The sequence below is a fragment of the Pteropus alecto genome, unplaced genomic scaffold (assembly GCF_000325575.1).
Source record: "Pteropus alecto unplaced genomic scaffold, ASM32557v1 scaffold177, whole genome shotgun sequence".
Taxonomy (NCBI): Eukaryota; Metazoa; Chordata; class Mammalia; order Chiroptera; family Pteropodidae; genus Pteropus; species Pteropus alecto.
Window position 1 is genome coordinate 4,708,168 of NW_006442207.1, and position 16,260 is coordinate 4,724,427.

Below are 16,260 nucleotides of genomic sequence, written 5' to 3' on the forward strand. Positions count from 1 at the left end.
AGTATAATTTATCTCAGCGAGTTGGGGAATTAGAATCCAGTGACCTTAAAACCCACTACCTAGAGGATGTTAGAGCTGCCTCTGCATGTGGAAAAGTGGGTAGAGGGTAAAGGGCAAAGCCAGATGACTGAGAGAGTGCTGACTCGTCTTGAGGGAGCAGAGGCTGGAAGTCTCTTGATAACCCCATGCCTTTCCTCTCACTCTGCGTGTTTGGACAGGCCAAGCTGGAGGAGGAGAGAATTTATGAAATGCTCACTTGCCTCAGCAGCCTCCATCAATGCTGATTTCAGAAGAAAACTGGAAGCTGCTGCTGACATCAGTTTTTCAATCTACTACACGCGTTGCTGAGACAGGAGTAAAACGCCTGATTGCGGTTTTTAAAAATGTTTGTATATTCTCCTGATGTGGAAGGACAAAACTGGCATTAAGCAGGAAAAGGGAATTTAGCACTAAGAAGCAAACCTCAGAGGCACATATGGAAATCGGTGAATACTTTTCCTGAGTTCTGGAAGAAACAAGGCCCCCGGCTTGTGGGAGGGAGGGGGCGGGATGATGCCTTGTCTAAATCATCCAAGGAGCATGTGATGTCTACTCAGGGACTCCTGAAAAACCAGTGGTGTCCTAATGAAATAATAATGGGGCCCGCCCCACAATTCCCACAGGGAAGACTTATCGTTTCCCCAGACAGGGATTAAGCCTAATAAATTACACTTCAAGATGCAAGACGCACATAAGACGTCAGGGCTGCGTACGCACACGGATGGCCGCGGGCACAGAAAATTCATCATCCTCAGGTTAGACACACAGCAGGCGCCGAGCAGCAGGAAGTGGCCTGGAATGTGTCCCCATGAAGTGGTTCTTGGAGCAGAGGAGGAAATAAGAATAATAATGTAAAGGGTATTTCCTGCTGGGGGATTGGGGCCCAAGGGACTTGGATGCTGCATTCGTGAGCCCCCACCATCTTTCTAAGAGCACATTGCCCTCCTCAGGTCTACACCTGGGTGTTTCAGCCTCGGTACTATTGACATTTTAGGCCAGATATGTCCTTGTTGGGAGTGGAGGGGGCTCTCCTGTGCATATTAAGATGTTCGGCACTATCCCTGGCCCCTACCCACTAGATGCCAGCAACACCTCTCCCTCTCCTTGTGATGACCAAAATTGTCTCTAGACATTGTCTCTAGACAATGCCCCCAGGGTGGGGCAAAATTACCCCCGGTCCAGAGCCACTGGTCTATATCAGGAAAGACAAAGAGCGATTATGTTTCTCTTTTAGACTACTAGAAACCAGTGGCTTCTGGTTTCACTCAAAGTCCACCATGGACCTTCAGCTGCTTCTTCATCTACCGAGCCAGACTTTCCGCCCCTTGCTCACCCCACATCAGCCACCTTGGCCTGCTTGCTGTTCCTCACACTCACCAGCATGCTCTCTTGTTAGGATGTGCGCATTTACCTCTGCCAGCAAGGCCCTTTGCACTGTCCCCCTCCCCAGGATCCACGTGGCTCACTTCCTCACTTATTCAGGTCCCAGCTCAAACGTCACTTACCTAGAGACGCTGTCCCCTGACCACTCTGCTTGAGGTATACCCGCTCCCGTCATGCTCTCAGCCCTTCCTTATTCTGATTTACCTCCCCGATAGCTCCATTCATTGTGAGCCGTTCTGTATCTGCTGCCCATCTTCCTCATCAGAACTCATGGCCCTGAGGACAGAGCCTTGTCTGCTCAGTCAGTTATAATCGCAGCTCCTCCCACAGGGCCTGACCATCATAGGTGCATAGAAACCTGCTGATGGATGTAGGACCAAGACTCTGCCTGTGTTAGTCACCAATGTGAACTCTGTTGCCACATAATGTTAGAGTGGGCTGTTCCGTTATGCTTAATGAATTCTTGTATGACATTCCGCTTACAGGTGTGAGGTCCTAATAAAATACACATCAGAAGTAACTAAGCAAAATGCATGTACTGATATCCACCTGGGCCCAACTCTGCATGGAGCTAAGAGCTTGGCTTGGGGTCAGACTGATCCGGGTTCAAATATCTGCTGAGGGTCCTGGTGAAAAAGTCACACACTGACTATTAGATCTTTGGAAAATTACTGAAGTCCTCTAGACTCTTCAGTGTCCTCATCTAGACAATGGGGATGCCAGCAGTCCCTTCCTTGCCTGGATGTTGGGAAGAGAACATGAGACGATGCCTCCAGAGTGCTTGGCAGGTCCTGAATGCGATGAATGGCTGCTCTTAGTGCTAAATAAACACGGGGCTGGTCCTCAAGGGACTCACCGTTTTATTAGAGACTGGGAAGAAGTCAGATGTAGAACCAGGTGGAAATACTCCATTCCCGAGCGGGGCCAGAAGGTCACAGAGGAGAGGAAGAAGCTCTGGGTACCAGGTGGTGGGATGGAAGCCGGGGATGCACCTGGCCCAGACCCACCTACGTTTACGCCGCACTCGATTTACAGAACTTCCCCGTCGTGGTCTCATTCGATCCTCGGAACACAGCAGAGCAGATATGCTGCCCCTCAGTGAGGAGAGAGAGGCTCAGAGACACTGAGGGACAAAACAGTGACGAAGTGGCAGGACCCAGACTCTAACCCAGGTCTTCGGACCCTAAATTCACTCCAGTTTTCAAGGAATCAGAGTATGGTGAGAACACTCTTAACACTATTGTAATAGTAAGCCACCATTCATTGCAGGCTACAGTGTGCCAGGCACTATGCTAAGGGCTGTGCAGACGTTGTCACATTTCATAGTCACCACAGCCCTGTGAGGGGATCCTCTTATCATCCTTCCTCTTTGCAGCTGAGGGAGCTGAAACCCAGAGAGATGAACACACTTCCTCCCAGGGGCAAAGCTGGGATTCAAATTGAAGTGGCTCTGGCTCCCGCTCTTTCCGTCTGACTTCTGTGAGATTCTGCCCGCCCCTCAGAGCAGGAGCGCTATGGTACCCCATGTCCCCTCCCTTCCTGTGACCCGGTGTTGTCTGAATAGGTTGGGTGATGGTGAAAAGGGGGAGAGAGGAAGGAATGGCTCTACACTGTCAACCTGGGCAAGTCCCACCAAGGACATCTGCCTCAAAGCTTCCTGAGGATGAGAAGTGGGTTCTGGCTGAGCTCAGGGTTCAGGGTCAGCGGGCAGCCCACTCAGTGGGGAAGCCTGAGTGATGCCTGCTGCCACCTCCTCCTCTCAAGGCCTCCTTGGGGTCTCCTTATTGATGCGCCTTCCTGGTGGGGTCAGCAGTGAAGAGCCCTGTGGGTCTCTGAGCTTTAACAGCGATCTCGGGCGGTGCAGGCCTGCGGCCGGGGAACTGAGGTCTGCCCTTTTCCAGAACGCAGGCTCCTTAGAGACTGCATCCATTTTGGCTTTGCATCCCCAGCTCGCAGCAGCATTCCTGGCACATAGAAAGCACCCCGTGAATGTCTGTGGAATAAATGAGTGGATCCTTGAATGAGTGGACTGTGGTCTTTCATTCCACGACATCCCCGTGCCTGCTTTGGGCTCCGTATGGACCCAGGGATAGGACAGCATGAGGAGGTCTGTGGACCTATTCTCCAAACTCCCCTGTGACCTGAGACACCACCTCGTATTTCTGTCTCTGCCATATCTACCTTAGATTTGTCCTAAGACTTTAGGATTCACCCTCATCACTTCGAGCCAAGGGCTGCAAGAGAATAAAAACACTTTTTGGGGTCCCCTGGCCAGGAAGGAGTCTTTTTGCCCCTTCCCCTGAAGCTGGGAGCATGAGGCCACCATTCCCTCCCCACCACCCCACGCTTGCCCTCCCCTTCTCAACAGCTTCGTTAGAGCAGACGCAGAGGTGAGAAAGGTCAGCGAGCCCCTGGGGGACACTTTCAGCATGGAGAGCCATGCGGCTAAGTCCCCTGGGCCATCTCCTCCGTCCCCTCACTAGTTGGGAGCAAGATGCTATAAGAGGGAAGTTCTTCCTTTCCCATTAAAAATCGGAGATGAGAAGAACATACGAGTAAATATAGGAATTGGAGAAATTCTCTCAGTGTCCTATTTATCCCCAGGAAAGGAAAAGGGAGATAAAAGGCCCTGAGAAGAGTGACTCATCACTGGGGACACCTGAGGGACAGGCTCTTTATCTGGACGCACGATATGTCACCAAGGTGGGCTCAGGGCTGGGAACACGGCACTTCCAAGCATTTCCTTTGCCAGCAGAGCCTTTCCTCGGAAGGTCAGGCCTTACGCTGCGGCCACCCACTTCCTCGAGGGTGGACGCCAGCCTTGGGACACAGCCGTAGCACAGTGGTTCAGAGTGTAGGCTCTGTAGTCAGACTTCCCGGGTTTAAATCTTTCTTCTGCCACTTGGTAGCTGTGAGACCCTAGGGAAGTTTGTTAGCATCTCTGGGCCTCAGCGACCCACTTGTGTAACGGGGAAGATAATTCCCTCATGGGTCACGGTGAGAACGGAGTGGGTGCGGACATACTTAGGACAGTGCCTGGCATGCAGTAATTGCTCAGCAAATGTTAGTGTTTTTACTATAGTGCTACTTTAACCCGCCTACAACAAATTGTCTTTCTACCCTACACTTTAACCTATGAACCAGAACCTTCCAGAAACTTCTAGATTTTTAATCTGCTACTGGTTTTCTCAAGGACAGGCTCAAGGTCAAGTAGAGATAACTTTTTCTGCTCACTCTCCTTGGCTCAAAGATATCTTCTTGTCTACGGCCATGCCACCCTGAACACGCCCGATCCCATCTAATCTCGGAGGCTAAGCAGGGTCAGAATTGGTTGGTACGTGGATGGGAGACCACCTAGGAAGACCAGGTGCTGTAGGCGTAAAAAAATATATATATATTCTCAAAGACATCTTCTTTGGGTTGGTAGGGGGACCCCACTCCATTCGTCAAGGGGGCCACAGCATAGGTACTTATGACTCGTCAGGAAATCCTGTGTCACGTAAACATTGGTGGGAATGGGAAAGGACACTGGAGAGCAGACAGCAGAGCCCTTCAGATCCTTCCTGGGGCATGAGCCCACTAAAGGCAGCCGGTGAGCTGTTAATCTCCCCAGAATTCCTGAAGCCTCTTTTTCTTTGTGCCTTACTGGATGACGCAAAGGACTTAGGCAAAAGAAACGTGACCTGTTGGTTCATACCAGGTACGATTTCTCTGTCTCCCTCCGATGACTTCCCGGGAATCATGTCAGCCACTGGTTGTTTAAAATCTGTTCCTAAAAAAAAGTTAGGTGATAGGATAAAAAGATAACTCATACATTCAACCCTCATCATGTGTCAAGTACTGGACTAAACCTTTATATCCATCCTTTCATTTGATTACTACCACAGCCCTATGAATCAGGTACTCTATTATTCCCATTTATGAATGAGGGACCCAAGGTTCAGAGAGGTTAAATATCTTGTCCATGGTCACGTAGCTAGGAAGTGGTGGAGCTAAGGTTCAAATCCAGGTCTGTTTGAGCTTCAAGCCCAAGTGACTTTGTTATGCTTTAGGAAATGGAATATCCTCATAAAGGAATCATCCCTCTGACCTCCCTTCTCGTTGCGTGGGTATTTCAGTTAAATATATACTTTCTTTCTTAGCAATAGGGACATTAGGGGTCCTGTGCATGAGCCTCACTCTTCCCTATTACAAAAAAAAAAAAAAAAACCAACAAAAAACCCCACATTTTTCCCTACTCATTTTAGGTGATATTGTGAAAAGGACACTTGACCCAGATATGCAGTATCTTTTGGAAAAACTGGATTGCAGCGACTACCTCTTAATTAAGCCATGACCTTCATCCAATTCATCTTTTTTCTGAATGCACTTTCTCTTTTCCCACCCAAACTGCTTTGAGTAAAAGTGAGTCTGGACCTGGAAAGCACTAACCTTTTTATGTCTCTCTCTAATATCTGTAGCTCTAGCTCTGATTCTAATCTCATTTCCAGCTGCCCACAGGAAATTGTCACTGGATGTCCCAAAACTATGGCCAACTACACATCTGACAAAGCACATCCTCTCTTCTGTGCCCCAAACCCCCTTCCTGTTGGAGGTGCCATTATTCTTCCAGCCTGCAGAGCTCAGGGTCAGAGAAGCAGCTTTGATGGCACCACTTCCTTCATTCCTGATGTGCCTGGAGTTGCCAAGCCCACAAAAGCCTCCTTCCCAGCATCCCTGGCGTTCATCTCCCTCAGCATCTGTCCTCAGCTCTCCGAGGGCTCAGGAGGGTTCCAATCTGTCTGGCACTGGCTCCAGAGAGATCTTGCTCCCAAGGACTACTATCATATACTCACCTGCTCAACAACCCTCAGTGATTCCCTTGGTCTATGGCAACGAATCATCCAAGAGTCCAGGGGTTTCACAAAGTAGCCCCCCTCTAACTTCCTTTTCCTATCAGACCTGTCTTGTCACTCATAACTCAGCTGACTGTACTCCCTCTGGCTAAAATGCCCTCCCCTTTCCTCTGCACATCTTTCTTCTACCCATGTGTCAAGAGCTGGAAAGGTAAATTAGATCGTATGTCATTTTCCCACTCTGCTTAATTGTCGTAACTGCCTAGAGCTCTATAATAAGAACTCCGAGACTTTATGCATGGTCTTTGTGAAAAAGAGCTATGATTGATTAGTCATGTCTGCCACGGGTGTATTAGGGAGATGCGATTGATTAGTGATGTCTGCTGTGGGTAAAGGAGGGAGAAATTGAAGCAAGTGGACTCTGATTAGAGACAGGTGATAGCTGACTTCTCCCATGGAGCCTTGAGACAAGGTAACACTACGTGCTCTCCTGCCCAGGATGCACTATTACACTAATAAACACCTTATTGCAATGGGCTCCGAAAATTTTAAAAATGAGATCTACTTGAGAAGGCCATGATTAGGAATACATGTACCCAGCTCTTTAGTACATCCTACCCTGTTCTCTAGCTGCACCAGACAATTAAAAACCTTACTTATAACAATAATGGCTAATAATGGGAATTACTCTGAGCTACACACCACGCTGAGGTCTCGATGTGGATCATCTCATTTAAGCACCATGTATCTGTGAAGGAAGAACTCTTACTAGACCCATTTTGCAGATGAGAAAACATTCAGAGTAAAAAGGTAATTTGTTCAAAGTTGTATAGGCAGTAAATGGTGGGACTTGGATATACATCCGGAGCTAGCTAATTCCAAACCTTTATTATTAGGTTAACAAGTATTTTATGATTCTTTATTAGTAGACAGTGTCATTCAGTGTCATCTTGAACTAGTCACTCTTAGTGAAGGTGTTGCAAATAGACTGTTAGGTCTTTGAGTTCAGAAATCTGCCAGACTTTGTCATAGTCTTTTCTTCCACACAAAGAACCCAAGCCAGAGGTGACGGACACTCGAAGTGTCTTTGATGCACATCTTGAGGATGGTCAGGTCCTATTAGTTAGTTATCTAATATTCTTTTAACATATTTTCAAGGCACTGGAAGGAGAATTGCAGATACATACAGGGCATGTGAGACAGGGCTCAAAGTGACTCAGGGATCCTAAAATACTCCAGGAGACAAAAATATCTCCCTCTGTGGCCTCAATGAAATCTCTTGCTTTTTCAGCTGCAGCAGCAACATTTAGCCACAAGAGGGCAGTAAAGACAAGGCTACCAAGACCTAATCACATCAGACTCCATCCAGGCCTCCCAAGCAAGTGGAGACCTTGGCAGAAATTGTCATTTCTTTTATTATGGACATTGTCATAAATCTTCAGATGAAAAGTGCCACAACAGCCTAATGCAAAGACTTAATCCATAGCTTCCCTGCAATTTCCAGCATAAACTAAGCTAAACGGGCTTTTATTCATGAATGTATTTGTTCCATCGACATTTATTGAACACCTACTGTATTCTGAGCACTGTGCTATCTGCTGAGGATGACTGATAAGTAAACTGACAACCTAGTGCAGGATTCTAAAAGGTATCTGTAACCTCAAAGGAGGCACTAACCATGTTCTTAGAAAAGTCCAGGATGGCATCTCAGAGGAGGCGACGTTTGAGCTGGGTCTTAGAGGAAGAAGGTCTGGGAGTTCACCAAAGAGAGAAGGCTGGGGAGAGGACATCCCAAGGGAATGGCAACCGCAGGGGTCACTGGAGTGGAAGTGAGTTTTTTTACTGCTTGCCAGGGGCTGGAATTCGATGGCTATCTTCATGTGAAGATTCTCGAAATTCTTCCATTTGTTTTGGACGGGTTTATGACCCACCATAGCAGTAGAGCTATCAGCTCTGGATAAGAAAGAGAAGTCGGAACCATCTTTCCTAGAAAGTTCTTGCGATCATATTCTTCCTGAGCAGATTTCCAGGGAGTTCCCAGCAAAGGCAGCATGGATCTTCCTTCAGAACAAACACAAATTGACAATACCAGGCGGGGACCCCTGGAGGCGCACCCCTCCTCCACTACCCGGCTTGAGGCAGGCTGAGGGCTCAGCCCTCAACTCTGGAAAACAAGCAGAAGTTCCCAAGTGGCTGGATTTCCATCCCCGCTCTTTCTCCCTGAGCTCTTTGTCCTGCTTTAGGGCTTGTCCGATTCTGTGGCAAACAGCTGCTCTGGCAGTTGATCTGAACCTCCGGGTGTAAGGTAGGGGCAGGAGGTCACCAGGTCATTGTGGTCAACCCTGAGCTCAAACCTAGGCCATGTCCACATCTTGGCCGTGTGGGCTTGGATTTGACACTTAACCTCTCCGGGCCTCTCCTTTCTCATCTGGGAAATGGGCGTCATAGTCTCTTCCTCTCAAGCTTGTGATAAGGAGTAGCAGAAGTAACTGTCTGAGAACTGGGGTCCCAGGTGAGGGCCTGGGCTGTGGACCCTAGCATGCCTGAGCATCTTGGGGGCAGTGGCCGATCGTATCGGGGTGTCAGGAAGACCTGGGCAAAGACCATAGTTTAAGTGGCCCAGGAGCCTACAGGGGGAAGTTGGGTGCCCTCCCTCCCTCAGTCTAGGGAACCCTAGTGAAAAAATGACACCTTGAAACTGTTGGGGGGTGACGTTCTTGGTGTCTCTTCCGGCACTGTTCCTTAGCCCAGGGAAGCTGGGAGTTAAGGGTCACTGAAATGAATGATGGAGAGAGTCTGATATGGGAGCCAACGCTTGGGGGTGCTGGGAAGAAAGTGTGGTGACCTCCCTCTCAGCCACCTCCCCGCAGAGCAGCCGGTTCTCAAGGGGGAGCCCAAGAGTGGGTAGGACTGGGGAAGTGGGGAGGAGGGATTGCGTCAATCAGCGTCAGGGCTGCACATGTGGCCAGAAGTGGGGACATCAACCCAGCAACTGGGGAGCCAAGGGGACAGAGTGGCAGAGCCTGGGGAGAGTGTAAAAGCTGATACCACGAAAGCTGCTCATCATCATCATCGTCGTCGTCGTCATCATCATCATCATCATCATCATCATCACCATAAAAATAGTAACTTTAGTTTACTGAACACCCACGACACTTCAGGCATTTTCTGTTCATAAAATCTTCACAACAGTACTTTTAGGCGGGCGTCATTATGGTTCCCATTGTATAGGTGAAGATGCTGAGGTTCAGAGAGTCTAAGGAACTTATCAACTTACTAAAAAGCAGCAAAAGGCTGATGCATCTAACTTCACAGTTCGGCCTCTCCATTTCCCCACTGCCTCTCTGAAAGAATTAGTCACTCCAGATCCAAGGGACAAAGATCACATTATGATTTTCGTCAACAATCTGGTTACTGTGAGTTTAAACGAATCTAACTGAGAGGCAGATTTCAAAAACCAGCTGATGCTTAAGGGATGAGTAGTGACAAAAATAGAACCCTGGATGCAGAAATGGCCTGGGGGAGGTGCCCCACAGACCTGGAGGCCAGCGCCCCGCTGTCCTGTCCTCCCTCCCCACCCCACCCTGGAGCTGAGCAGGCTGGGTCAGGTCCTGTAATGCCCCCTTTCCCTCCTCAGGCTGCCTGAGGAGCTGACAACTCGCCCCCTCCAGGATGGGACTTCCTCCTGGAAGGCAGAGACCGAGAGCCAGACAGACCTTGTTTCAAGTCCAGATAGTGGCTGTGCAGCCTTAGGCAGATCTCCTAACCAATCTGGGCCTCATCTCCTCATCTGTGAGCTATGCTAATACCTGACTTAAACATGCCTAAGATGCCACCAGTTATAGGCGGCACTGTTATTCTATGTACCACTGAAAAGAGTTTTCTAAAAAATGCTGCCGACTCAACTATGACTCCTTGCTAGGATCCCACGAACAGTCAGACACATGCAAATCGTGGTGATATTAAACTACGTCATGGGCGTCTGTCTATTTTAGAATTGATAACAACAGGGCGGTGGTCTCCACATAGGTCCCCCAGAGCCGTCACCCCATCAGTGGGAGCCAGGTGAGGCTACATTTTTCATATCGTCTCATGTTTACAGCATCCCCACCAGGACTCTCCGCCCTTGGGTACATCTCAAGTGCCCCAGAGGGACAGCCCATCTTCTCGCCTCTCGTCACCCCCTCTCTCCTGCCTCTCTCAGCTCTTAGGAGTGATTTCTCCCAGGCAAGAGCGTGGGCCAAGTCCCCTCAGAAACGGAGAGAAGAAAGTGGCTTCAACAGTTCTCGGGGAAGGTTTCTTTCTCTCTCTCTATCCAGTCGGCATGTCAGACTCCTACCTGGCTCTTTGAAAGCGAGAAGACTGGTTGGGAGCCAGGCATGCTCACTACAGAACTTCTGCTCTTGGGAAAAACCTTTTCTCTATGCTGAGATTTCAGTAGGCCCTCTAATTCCATCCCCAGCTCTGGACCACTGAAGAGTGAGGCTTTTTCACCTTCTTGGAAACCATTCATAATCTGCCTGAAGAGGCAGAAGTCAAATTTGGTGACTGTCCAACTCACTGCAGCCCCACAGAGCAGCAGCCAGGGCCCGCAAGCCCGTCCCCCTGTAACTGTGATTTCTCCAGGAGCCAGCGGTCGCCCGTCAGCTGGCAGAATGGTGTGGCAGGGACAGGGAGGGCCATCGCCCCCAGTGCACCACACGCACTCACCTTCATGGCTTGGCCTCCCTGCTCTGGACACCTCGCTTCCCCTCGGCCAGAAATTATGGAAGAAGGAGAGGGCAGGAACCATCAAGGACGCTTCTGCTTTTGAAAAGGGGGCTCGTAACAAACGCACACTGACTCCCACAGGTGGAGGACTCAGCACACAGCCTCGCCACCTGCCCTTTGCTGGCAGGGTTCGCCTGGGCTTCGCCCACAAGCCTTTCATTCCTGTGCGTACCTGAGGGCACCTCGAAGTCAGGAAGATGCCTGCGCCCCTCAGTGGCGCCTTCGATTTCTCTCTCGTAGAACCACCTGCACGTGAGTGGTTATTACATATCGAGCCAAGGTTCCTGTGTGTGGATGGACAGAGGCCTTGCCCTCCTGCCCTGCAAGCATTCACTGTTCAGGACACATGGCGTGTCCTAGAGCCACAAATCACAGCTCCCGAGCCATGCGGGTCTCAGACAAGGGAGTCTATGGGTGTTTCATTTTTGGAATGATGAGCCATATTTTTGCTTTTTTGTTTGCCCACTGATCTTCCTTCTTGAGCAAACAAGGAGAGAGAACCAGGTTTACATAAAGGGAGGCTGAGTGTCAAGTGACCAAGCAACTGAGGAGCCCAGTGTGGCCCGGGAAACTGTCATAGCAACCAACTCGCGGGCCAGCGGGGAAGCAAGTCGAACTGGCCAAACTCACATTCTAGGACGACCGAGTATTGACCCACATGAGATGGAGTTAATCTTGAAACCATCGTTTCAAATCAGAAGAGACAAAGATACAGAGAACACACGCGTTTCGCCTCAGTTTCTTTATCTGCGACATGGCTATGATAACATGGGTCCAGATTTCCTTCCCGTCATACTCAGATCCCAAAAGCCCTGAAAACAGAAAGTGGTTCCTTTTCTCCCAACTGTTTGGTGCTAAGACTCATTTGGTGGTGAAGTCTGACCTGATTTGATGTGATGCTATTTATAACTTTTACTTGTTCCATCAAATGTGAAAATATTAGTGTGATCAACGGCTGCTCCCACAGCCCCTCCAGGGATGTTTTGTGTTATAGGGTCTACGCCCATGTTATTCCTTTACTAAAATCTGATTGTGGGGGGAATTGCTTAATTTTGAAACACATATGGCCTTGGATAAGGAACTGAGTACCTTCAATACCTTCCTCAAAATATTATTCTGAAAATCAAATGAGATAACACGTGTAAAACACTTAGTATAGGATTTATCACCCTGTAAACAATTGTCTACACAACCTCCAAATGGCATTCCTTCCAGGTTTGGGCCTCAGGCAGAAAAGACAGCTGGACATTGTTTTGAAGAGGAACATTTTCCCTGAGGGAGAAAAAAGGACTCCCCATAACACCAGGAGAAACACAGGGATCTCCCTTATACCCCCAAATCATATTTCTCTCAGTGAATAGAAGGATCCACCCCGTTGCCTCCCAGTTTGCCCATTAAAAGAAGTCGGTTCCTAGAAAGAACAGTTGAGTTATGCCCGGCTTTCTCCCCCACCTGCTTAAAAGTCACGATGCTCCCTGTTAGTTATGAACTCGAAAAATACTTTCACATCTGTCCTTGATCTGGCAAGTCAAGAACGTAAAAACTCAGCAACACAAAGGCATTCTTCCGCATCCCTTCCGAAGGGGGCACTTTCCATCAACTGTGTGGGTGTGTACGAGCTGCTTTACATATGTTTTTGATGCTGAAACTATAACATTTTTTCCCTCCCGCTCCAAAGTGTTAACGAAATAAATAAGAATTCGATGATGTTTGCATAAACTTCAGATACATGACCTAAGATTCTTGTTTCTCTTCTGACTTCAGCATAAGGCTTAGCTACTTAATTCCTACACTTTAAAGCATGCGTTCTATTCATTTATTTTATCAAATCCATTTTTGCAGTGAATAACCTCTTCCTTGACAAATATCTAAGTAAGGAGGTTGTTTTGTATTCTCACGAAGGTGGAATGAAACTGTATTGATGCCTGATGGCTTTCTAGGGGTCAGGACAATTTACTTTCCTATCTGGATCAATGTAGGTTCTCCTGACTTCTAGCCAACTGGCCATGAGGAAGAATGGATGTAGGGTGACCCATAGACTCTACTTGTCTGAGACTGAAGTGTTTCGCAGGCATGGAACTTTCAGTTTTAAAACTAGAAAAGTCCTGGGCCAGCAGGGACCAAGTGGTGACTCTGGCATGGTGAGGGAATGGGTGTCTCAAAGTACCCTACTCCAGGTTCTGGATTATAGCACACAGGCCATCTTCAGTTCTGAAGAGGTGCACTTACCACATGGTCACACAACTGGGGGAAAAGAGGGGAAGGAAGCTACTGAGGTAGGGACTTTGGCAGGGAGATGCTATGGGTCATGCAGGAACCAGGAGGACCAGCCTCATCCCAGCAGATACCAACCACCAGAGACCATAGAATGAGACTCAGTTCTAAAGAGTTTGGTAAGGACTCAGGTGTGGCACAAGAAGTAGAAACCCACAGGACACATCTCTTCCATAATGCCAGGATGGAACCGAAGATCACCCCGCTCCCCCACAAACAAACAAACAACAACAATGATGAATTGTGGGGCTGCCTCAGGGAGGAGGACACATTCTGGAAAGACCAAAATTTATGCCAAAGAGTTCACCTTAGATTTTTTTTTTTTTTTTTTTTAATTTGGAAGCAACAGATATTAAGGATGTCAAGTATGAGTTTTTTTACTTCCTGTGGTAAGGGTGCAAGATTAGGCTGACATTAGTTATTGAGGACACGTTACATTCTGGGGACACATTTGTGTTTTCGAGTGTAAGTGTGGATACCCTCTGCCCTCCGGCTTTATGATTATGATAGCTTCTATTGCTTTCAGGATAAGGTCAAAACACGTATCATAAGACCCTGAATGACCCTACTCTCCCTCTTTTTCAGTCTCATCCAGTACCATCGTCTCTTTTCTCTCCCCATGCCCAGCACACTGTCCTTTTTTACATTCCCCACTCTCAGATTTCCTCCTGCCTCAGGGCCTTTGCACACCTCCTGGTCCTTTCTCCTGAATACTTTCCTTACTTCTTCTCTTAGATCACACTTATTTCCCCCTCATCACCCCACATTCAATGTTCTTTCTTTGGGGATGCAATTCATGACCCCTGAGATTAGGCCACAGCCTCTGTCGTTACCTAGATTCAAAGGTAATTAATCATTTATGATTGTCTTTTTAATTTCTGACTTAATCACCAGGTTGTAAATTCCATGAGGGCAGAAACAAAGCGTAGGGGTTTTTTTTAGTGCTTTATTTTTAGCATGTAGGTAGTGCTGGCCCATCTTATATTTGTGGAAGAAAGAAAGGAAAGAAGGAAGGAAAGAAGGAAAGGAAGAAAGAAGTTCAAAGAGATGGACTTGATCTTGCTGAATTCAAAACTCTCCGTGCTTAGATGGCTATCCAGGGGGTATTTATCAAAGATATTTAAGGGCAAATATACTAATCCCTGCCTGAACATAAATAATAATTGGGGCAAACAATAGATTAACCAACAATTATGGGAGGAAAAGCTAGGGAACAAGATACTTTGTACTTTAGGAAATAAGGGCTTCGTAAAGCCCTGACGTTTTCTTCAAAATCGTGAAGGCCACATGCATGCCCAGGGCTGGTTTCAAGCTCAGGAAAGAACTGAGGAGCCCCTAAGCTCTCATCGCTGGCTGACCTTCAGGTGTTGCACAAGCGAAAAGTAAAGGCTAAGGCAGAGTTGTCAGCTACAAGGCTGAGTATTGAAAGATGCTTCAAAACACATTAGAACCCATCTGCAAAAAGGGGAAGTTTTTTTTTTTGTTATTGTTCCAGACATTTAAGGAAATCTCTGTCCAACTTCCAGCTGATTACTAAGCTAATGGAAGAGAGACTTCAGTAGTCTCAAATGTCAAAGAGTACAAGCTTTACAAAATTAGTTCAGAAAGTTATTAAACAAACAACAACTACTACAACACATAGCATCTACAAACTTTGGTAAGAAGAAAAATTTAATTTTCAGAATGGCTACATTATAATATTCAAAATGTCTGATTTACAACGATGACAAAAAATTGTGGAGCATGAAAAGAAAAAAAAAGTATGATCCATGCACAGGAAGAGAGAAACAATCAATAGAAACTGTTTCTGAGAAAACCTAGATGTTGGACTTAGTAGCCCAAGACTTCATGTCAACTATTTTAAATATGCTCAAAAAGCTAAAGGAAACCATGAAAATAATGTATCACCAAATAGAGAATATCGATAAAGAGACAGAATATCAATAAATAGAAATGATTAAAAAGAGCTAAATAGGAATTCTAGAGTTGAAATATTACAATAACAAATGAAACATTTACTAGTTGGGCTCAATAGCATATCTGAGCAGACAGAAGAAAGAATTGGCAAATTTGAAATTAAATTAATTAGGACTATCCAGTCTGAGGTGCAGAAAAGAAACAGAAAGAAGGAAAATGAACAGCCTAAGAAACCTGTAGGACACCATCAAGAATACAACAAATGCATTATGGGAGTTCCAGGAAAAAAGAGAAAGAAAGGGAGATGGATGGAATAGTTAAAGAAATAATGGCTAAAAATTTCCCAATTTTGACAAAAACATTAATCTACACGTCCAAGAAGCTCGACAGACTCCAAGTAAGATGAAACCAAATAGATCTACACAGAGATAAATCATAATCAAACTGTATATAACCAAAGGCAAAGAGGAAGTCTTGAAAGCCGCGAGAGAAGTGATTTGTCATGTACAAATGAGCCTCAATACCGTTAACGGCCGATCTTTTCAGAAACCACAGAGTCATAAAGCAGTGGGATGATGTTTTTGAAAGGTTGAAAGAAAAAATTCCAATCGAGAATTCTATATATGCCAAAACTATCCTTCAAATAAGGATGAGAAATTAAGACATTCCCAGATAAATAAAAACTGAAGATAATTAGTCACTAGCAGATGTTCCTTATGAGAAATGCTAAAGGGAGTCTTTCAGGCTGAAATATCTTTCAGACAGTAACTCAAATTTGCCCAAAGAAATGAAGGTCCTTGTTAAAGGTTATATTTACATGGGTAAGTATAAAATATAGTGTTAATCTATTTTTGCTTTGTCAATCCTCTTTTTTCCTCTATGATTTAGAAAACAGACAGCTGCATAAAACGATAATTATAAATCTATGTTGATGGGCGCGCAATGTACCAAGATGTGATTTGTGACAGTAACAACATGAAGAGGGAGCAGAGGAGGTGTCTTTGAGCAGAGACCTGATGGAAGTGAGTGAGACTTAGGATAT

The 16,260-nt window shown here is 46.7% G+C and overlaps 1 pseudogene; it reads left to right on the forward strand.

The window, feature by feature from the left end:
- The first annotated feature begins 4,682 nt into the window (after positions 1–4,682).
- Positions 4,683–4,801, forward strand: LOC112470153 (annotated as a pseudogene).
- Positions 4,802–16,260: the final 11,459 nt, after the last annotated feature.